Here is a 9363-nt window from a genome sequence, read left to right on the forward strand (position 1 = left end):
GCTCTGCTACACCGACACCCAAACACACACACCAGAACAGGCTGTGCCACACGGACACCCACACCTGCACAGGCTAAGCTATAACAATTAAAAAATGTTTTTATGCCCCCTGCCTGCCCCCCTTTAGGATTGATTTATGTGATACACCCACCCCCTTTTGTATTTGTGCCCTCCAGCCAGCCCCCATTGTGTATTTATACCACCAGCCAGCATTTGTGTTTGTTGATATACAAATAACTATTCTATGATTTTATGTTTATTTTTATTTTACTTGAGCTGAGCAGGAACCCTAACACAAACCAATTTACTGTTACCAAATTAACAAAAGGAATCACACTGTGTCTTAAATAGATAGTTACCATGGAAACTGTGGTTATGTCATTACTGTTGAAGAACAGTCTCCTGTGGGTTTCTCTAATAGTTCATTATAAAAGGGAAATGTCCTGGTGACATCGTTACGTATTAGTAGCCATTTTTTTCTTCATAGATTTCTCTTTCATGTATCTTTCCTTTATATTGGTCTTGGTCATTTTTTTTCAAATGTATTAAAGGTATATTCTCTGTGTCTTTTGTATGAAAATGATAACACAGCTAAAGTTTTTTGACTCAAATTCTCCTTCGCCCTACATGAAACAAAGGGTGCAGGTTAATTACCCCTTCTCTCTCAGGCAGGCCCGGACTGGGACAAAAAATAGGCCCAGGCATTTAAGCCCAAGCAGCCCATTTTTATTTATTTATTTATTATTAAAGCCCACCCTTCATGTACCATCTTTGCATTTACTCATTCACACAAATCATTAACACATTCATTAATGCAGTCTCACAAATCATTCAAGCAATTCATCCACACATGAATTCATTAATTGTCATACGCATTCACACAATTCATCTACACATTTATTCATTCATTCTCATACGCATTCACACTACCCCCTCTCCCCATCTTATCTTCCCCTTCTCACTATGTTGCCCCTTTTCACTATGTACCCCCTCTCACTATCTATCCCCTCTCCCCATTTCTCACTATCTAACCCCCCTCTGCCCCTTCTCACTGCACCCCCCTCCCTCACCCTACTTACCTTGTTGCCGGAGCAAGCAGCAACTGCGGCCGGGCCTGCGGCAGGACCGGACTGACTGGGCCTATGCGGCCTCTACGGCCGCATTAACGCAGGGCATAAGGGGCACCTGCCCCTTAAGCCCGCCGCAACTGCGACCGGGTCCGCCACTCTAAGGGGCCGGGAAGCCTCCACCAGGGCCGGCCTTAGGGGTCTGCGGCCACACAGGGCTTACATTAAAACATCGGGGGATTTTTTTTAACTTTATTTAACATCCTCTATGTTAAATAAAGTTTACAAAAACTTTATTTAACATGGAGGATGTTAAATAAAGTAAAAAAAAAACAAACAACCCCGATGTTTTAATTTAAACCCTGTGCGGCCGCACACCCGTAAGGCCGGCCCTGGTGGGGGCTTCCCTGCCCCTTAGAGTGGCGGACCCGGTCGCAGTTGCGGCGGGCTTAAGGGACAGGTGCCCCTTATGCCCTGCGTTAATGCGGCCGTAGAGGCCGCATAGGCTCAGTCAGTTCGGTCCTGACTAGGCCTATTTTAAGGTAGGGGCCTGGAGCTGCAGCTCCATCAGCCCCTAAGTCAATCCGGCCCTGCCGCGGCCCGGCCCACCGGGCAAGTGCCCGGTTTGCCCGATGGCCAGTCCGGGCCTGCTCTCAGGTACTAATGCAATATGTTAATTTTCTACATTCAGGATGCTGGCATTGGCATCCATTTGGTGTGACTACATAACATTAACCATATAGTTGTACTGTATGCAGGCTTTACGTTTTAAAAGCTAAAATGCACACCCACCCCAGCCATCTTACCTAAGGGTTATATTTCCTTTTGTGCCATCTACAGGAGGACCAATGATGAAGCCTCTGCATCTTTAGCAGTAAGCTAACCATTAATGTTCCTCACTATTGTAGCCTGTACTCACAGTTATACTTATCCCTGCTACTGTAAGGTGGAACTTCTTCAGGACCTAACTTTTATCTTGGTTCTTGCTTTGTATATTTCGCAGGCACCATCTCCTACATCATGGAAATTGACCCCTTGGCTCTTTATTTTCCTAAATGCTTATTAATATTCCTACTTTTACTTCTAACTGATCTAATTAGTAGGTGACTTATTGTAGTTGCATTTACCTCATCCCTCATTGAGTTGCTATCCCGCTAACTATGGCCACCATTCTTGCTACCAGATCACTTAAACACAACAGAAAGTGGACAACAGCATCACAGGAACAGTTTGTCTAGGCTTACTGATTCAACTTCTGAACTGTGGAGAAATTAACAAAATTCTTAAACACAGATAGTTTTGGTACACTGGAACATCCTGATTGATGTAATGGTGGTGCTGATTCACAAAAAGCCTTCTCAATAAGAAATTATCCATTACATGCATTTAACATTTTTGTGTTCCATCTGCGAAGATTTAGAAAATGTAATCCACAATATTATTAAAAGATCTCAAACTCAGAAATTGATGATTTATACAAAAAATACATCCCAGGAAGAGAAAGGGGGTCACCAGAAAAAGGTCTATAATCCAGGTTCGAAATATCGTTACTCCTATATATATGAAATTGCCAATGATTCAAAGCGGAATTAAAGAAACCTAACCTTATGAGTAACTGGTAACTTTTTATAGACTTAGCAGGTCTAAAAATTAGGTAAATACAACCTCAGATGAACAACAACACATGACATATTACATGTCATTATTTATTCAACAAAAATAAAGCCAAAATGGAGAAGCCATGTGTGGAAAAACAAAGTACACCTTATGATTCAATAGCTTGTAGAACCACATTTAGCAGCAATAACTTGAAGCAATCCTTTTCTGTATGGCTTTATCAGTCTCTCACATCGTTGTGGAGGAATTTTGGCCCACCCTTCTTTACAATGTTGCTTCAGTTCATTGAGGGTTGAGGGCATGTGTTTATGCACAGCTCTCTTAAGGTCTCGCCACAGCATTTCAATCGGGCTGAGGTCTGGACTTTGACTGGGCCATTGCAACACCTTGATTGTTTTTATTTTGCAGCTATTCTGGTGAGCATTGGATCATTGTCCTTTTGCATGACCCAATTTCGGCTAAGCTTAAGCTGTCGGACAGATGTCCTCACATTTGACTCTAGAATACTTTGGTTTACAGAGGAGTTTATTATTGACTCAAATGTCCTGTGGCTGCAAAACAAGCCCAAAACTTCACCCCTCCACTACCGTACTTGACAGTTTGTATGATATGCTGTGTTTGGTTTTCGCCAAACGCAGCACTGTGCATTATGGCCAAATATCTCCACTTTGGTCTCATCTGTCCACAGGACATTGTTCCAGAAGTCTTGTGGTTTGTTCAGACAATATTTAGCAAACCTAAGCCGTACTGCTATGGCAACCCTTCCAAAAAACCATACTTGTTCAGTCTTTTTCTAATTGTACTGTCATGTACCTGTTTATCAAGGTATTCTTCCAATGGGGTTGTGTTATTGTGGGATTTCAGGGTCATTCTGAGATGTCTTAAACATCCTAGTGACATAGTTGAACAGCTTAAAGTAATTACATTTAGTAGGGCACAGGTAATTCAAATAGTGCTTGTCGTTAATAACTGTGCCACCTGTGCACGTGTACAGAAAATCTAAGAACCAGACTTTAGAAAAAGGACCCTAGAAGACAATGATGGAGAACAGATTGTTTGGAAATCGCACAATGCGTGCAGCTTTCTGCGTTGGAGTGCTGTACATAATGTTTCTTTGGAGCCAGCAGCCCACTTAAAAAAAATGTTGCTGTGATAACACAGAGAAAGTGTTTAGCAGCTTAGAGAAACTCTTTATAAAGGGAGTGGGAGGCTGGGATGTTACTGTAACAATGGAGAAGGAGAAAGAAGCCAAACGCAAAGCTATTAAGACCAGCCTTAAACACGAAAGGAACCATACAAATTATATAACTGTGGTTGGTATCTCACAAATCACAATAATTAGACTTCATTACAAGATGTTTTGTTTAGTTTCGCTTTGGTCCTACTATATAGGCAAATTACTTAATATCCAAGTGTGCTAAGCTGGTGGAGGGACCCACCAAAGGAAATGGTCATGGGGGCATCAGTGCTGTATTCACCTTTGGGGCTGCTGTAGGCCCAACCTTTGTCTGCGCCCCCAATCCCCTCCACCTTTAACACACAGAGTCCCGGGATATCTCATTGCGTTGTATCTTAATGAATTTTAATGACGTTTATAGAGGATGTGCTGACCATCCATAAAGTAAATAGGCCGGTTGGCCGAAGATCAAAGATCTCCCTTGTAACCCACCCTTCGTGTGGCAGGACAGTGGGAAGCTTGATAGGTCCTTATGGTTTTGTACCATGGAAGAATGCTGCCCCCTGGACCTGCCAGTCCAGGCCAGGATATGTCACTGGGAGCCATGTAGAGCCAAGTGGCCTCCTGTATGACATCTTACACAAAAAGACATTTACTACGTGCAGAGCCTATCTTCGGAGCAGCTTGGTGGAGCTGTCCTGCTTGTACTGCAGGGTCATCTAACATTACATCCCACCTACAAGAGCGGGCTGGTCCAAGTTGGATGAATTTGAATAGAACTGGGCCAGCACTCCCTGGACCCCACCATGAGCTTCTGTCCATAGTTGTCTGTGTGCCTACCAGAAGGGGGTTCTAGATTCATGCTTCCTCTAATGTGCTAGAAACCCTAGGGACAGCCCCAGTTACCATGACCTATTATCTGTAAAAGGTAAACGTGACCTGGAACATAATCATTGCACGAAGCTGCAGATACCAATGCTGCAACTATAATAATGCACATACATCAGTCTTGTGTGATTAAGAAGAGTTCCTAGCTCTTAAAAAAAAAACACTTCTGTTATCACTGATCTTGCTTTGGTACTCTGGCTCCAACAGACATACATACTGTATTCAATGTACTTTACCAACATACAATGTCAATGTCCTCTCTGCTGAATATCATTAGTCAGCTATGTTTTGTACATATAAGTGGAATGAAAATATGTGTAAATGTGCACAACAGTGTATAGTGATTATATATATATATATATATATATATATATATATATATAGATACATTTAGAAACATGTATATCTCCTTGGTCTCTTGTGGCATTGCGGCAAGACCTGAGGTTTTGACTGCTGAAGTTTAATAAGTTGGGAGCAGCGAGGCGATTAATTAATGATATGGCAGGATTTCCGATTTGTATTATTTTATTATGTATGGAGTGTAATTATTACCGCAATCTGTTATGTTTGTCTGCTACAACAAAGTAGTTTTGTGTTATTATGTATGTTTCCCATCCGATAAAACAATTTAAATATCACAGGCGCTAACCATACTGGCACAGAAGGAGAAGCGCTTTCAACCTATTTGACCTCTAGAAAGTTATTTATGTAACAGAGAAAGGCATTTAGAAAAAAGGAAGAATGTGTTTTATTTACACTATTTATAAACACATTATACACATTATTGTAACTTTTAGGATGCAGAACACTGGGATACACTAACACCCAGCAAACATTGTGACATAATAGAAAAGAGGGACACCAGGGGAGAAAAGTGGGACTGTCTCTCCTAGAGAGGGACACTTGGGAGGTATGATATTAATTTTGCTTTCTATCTGCATGAAAATGCATTATAACACATTGAAGGCATTGAAGAAGTGGGCATTTGTCAAATAAGAAATTATTCCCCGGAGCCCGAGCTGTGGTCACTTTGCGGCAGGCAGGCAGGCAGTCTCTTGCGCCATGCAGGGATTCCTGTACTTTCATTTCGGCAGGAGGGAGGAGGCAGTCTATAGAATGCAAGGAAGTGACGACTCGCTGGAGTTGGACTCACAAAACAACTTTTTTCTGGACTCTTTCTGGGGAGTTGTTGATCTCAGGAGCGGACACCCGGGTGCAGATTCCTATTTTTTGGTCACTGATGCAGATTTCTCTTGGATGTAATATTTACTCCCAGGCTGTCCTGATCTTAGGTGTATGTTTGAGCTCCGGGGTGTCTGCAATTGACAGAGGCAGCTGTTCTAACCGGGATTCCTGTGCAAAGGATTCTGCTAATTCGGTTTAGTTTCGAAGCAATAAATCCGGTTCCGGCGCCTCTCCTTCATCAGGTCCGTTTATTCACCACTCGGCTGCTGTTTATTTTGCATGCAAACTTTCTATAAACTAGACCGCGATCTGCTGTGTAATAGTTTATAATGCCGCTAATAGGAAGTATGCACTGTCTGAATGTATTGATAAGCAGTTTACGGGAATGATGGGTATAATGCGGTGTAATGAGCGCTATTACAAGCGATCCGCACATAGGAGGCCTGCGCTGCTGCAGAATCTCTTTGGCAGCAACAGTTTAAATCCCTGCTGTCTGTTCTGTTCCTTTAAGTGTCAGTTTGTTTATGTAACCTGATTTTTAACTGTCATTTAAATCATGTTATGGATGGTATCTGAGACATTAAGTGTTTTTTTTTGTATTTTAACTCCATGTTCGGATGTGTTCCTACCCAGATCTGGGGCTGGTGCCCAAAGCAAGCTTCAGCACCGCTTAAAGGGGCAGCCTGTTTCGGTTAATGGTCATGTATGCCTTAGTTCTGATAAAGCATTTCAGAGAGAAGCCCTTATGCCCCACATAGTCTAACTTCACATGAAGTCAGCCCTTGGCTTCCTGAAGATTGATGACGTCATAGTTTCTTTCACTAAACCTGTTAGGCAGACCCGCTGTGTGCACACTTGTGTAAACACCTGGCAGGCTATGACACTTGCTTCTAATGTATGTCCCCTGGTATGGGGCAGGCAGGGCTGCGAGTAACAGCTAACGAGTGAAGCATTTAGCTCTCTGGATAATGTTTCTGAAAAGGAAACGGTTACTCAATTAGTATCTTGAAATGCTGTGCTCGAAAAATCAATAAATGAAACTATATTAATTGTAATACAAAATCTGAGACTGGTCCCTTGAAAAAAGATACCATGTAATGTAAGGAAGTTTTACTTTGCCGAGAGTGGTAGTTAAGTGGAACACCCTTCCTGCAGAACAGGTAGAGACTAATACAATGAGGGAATTTAAACATGCATAGGATAGGCACATGGCTCTCCTGAATTAACGACAAGACTAAGGACTGATTAAGGTATGAGTCTCTAAATCAGTAAATATAGACAGACTATTATCAGCCATCAAATGCTATGTCTCTGTGCGTTACAGCATAGCGTGAAATACCATTACATAAGTTATGGTGGGTAAAGGTGATGGAAAACCCTTCCACTAAAATTTAGGGATATGTAGAAGCATTATTAAACACTCATCTACAGACACCAGACAAGCCAGAAGGTTCCACCTATATATTGCGCTAGGCACTTAGCTAGCATATGTATAGGTGAAATGCCATCAGGTTCTTATAATCCAAATATTCCTGCCGTTAGGGGAAAGCCTGCCATACATGTCTTTAAATAAATGGACTGTGGGATTATGCATGGTTCCTATAGATTTGTGGATTGGTACCGTCAGTACCAAATGTTCTAGTGTATGTAGATATATTGTATATGTCTGCTCCAGCCTTTTGTAATCTCACTGTTGTATTTGTATCTTTAAGGTAATATATTATACTGGCCTTTTAGCAGTGTTTGTTAGAATAGTATATACATCATTATTCCATAATAATTACAATATAATTACTCCCCACTGTGTTGTATAGATAATTTTATGGGAAGGGGATGGGAAGGAGGACAGCTGCATGGTGAATAGAATGGGAAATACTTTTGCCTTCTACAGATCTGTGGTTTACACTTCCTTGGGGCTTTTCTGCAAGTCTGCACTAGATTGTGTGCTGGAAACCCAGGCTGCTTATATCCAGCCAGTCTGCCTGCCTGCCTCTGCATTATACTGTTATGGGGGCAGTTTAATGTCTCTGACAGCCCCATTGAAGAAGAACTTTTATTACTCGGAGTACTTTATTATGCATTCTGCCAAAACAAAACAAAAACACTTACCCAAGGTAGAAACTGCAGCTCTACAGCTGCTCTTGTCCGCTGTGGGCCAACTATTCTTGTCACTGATTGAAGCAGTTGCAGGAAAGTGCACCCATTAAAATCCATGGGAACGCTTTCTGTGCATGTGCTGTGGGGGTCTGAACAGACCTTTCGTGCAGCAATGACAGAGCAAGTGATAGAGCCGAGTGGCAGTAAGTATATCACATGCACGAAGATGAGGTCCGATGGACATGTTTCTTGCAGGGAAAGTAGCTGGGTTGGGAGGCGAATGCATACGGGGATTTTGCAGAACCCTTCTATGCATTTGGAAAAGGGACACCATGGAAATTTAAAGGGGCCATACATTTATCATATGCATTAAAGTATGTATTATGGCTGGTGTGTCCATTTAAACTGTATATGGAGAATGTCATCAACTCTACATCTTCGTATTACCATACCTGTAAATGTCTATATGATATGCATCAAGGGATCCACGTAGGTTTTTACTAACAATCATTGAACAATCATTAATTTATTATTTTTGTGTCTCTACCGAGAGCAGGAGAAGAGGCAGTACCTGTACAGTAAAAATGTTCAATACCCACTGTTTTTTAAACACATTTATGTGTCTAAATATGAAATCAAAATGCAGATGTTTAGCCCCAACTTAAATTGTTACATTTTGGGCAACATTTACAATGTATCGCTTACCTAACTTTACAACATACATAAAACTGAAAAACACACCTAAATGTACCACGTGGGAATCCCGAATATGTGTGGCAATTTAGCCTTTTCTCTTATTGGGGGTTTGGTGTATATAGTGTAGCAAAACTGTTTATAATGTGTATGTTATGTTGGAGCACATGTATGTTTCAGTGCTGCCTTGGTGTTTTCTTATAAAGGATTACTGTTCACTTTAGCTGTTTGCAGTTAGTATGCAGTTTATTGTAGAAATAGGCCGTTCTTACAGGCATCCAGAAGTACAGACATTGGTGTAGCTGTTATGTATTTGAACTGTTTTAAGATGAATGTGTTGTTACCTTTAAAAATTAAAGCAATGGGCAGCTGAGTAGTAATAATCAATAATGTGTCAGTGTATTCGGAAATGATGAGGCACATGGGATCAGTCTGCAAGATGCAACAGATGTTTTGCTGAAACTTGTCCTGCATAAATATTGGAGCCAGGCCTACAGCTGGCATGTCACAAATTTTATTTTTGTAACACGAGCCATGTGCTAGAACCTATGTGGCCTTCTTTTCACATGGTGTGCACATTGCAACTTTTTGTTGTCTTCCTACGCCTTTTTTTTTTTTTACATACACATATACTCACAT

The sequence above is a fragment of the Sceloporus occidentalis genome, unplaced genomic scaffold (genome assembly GCF_023333645.1).
Source record: "Sceloporus occidentalis isolate IW3139 unplaced genomic scaffold, rSceOcc1.0.p SCAF_369, whole genome shotgun sequence".
NCBI classification, from domain to species: Eukaryota; Metazoa; Chordata; class Lepidosauria; order Squamata; family Phrynosomatidae; genus Sceloporus; species Sceloporus occidentalis.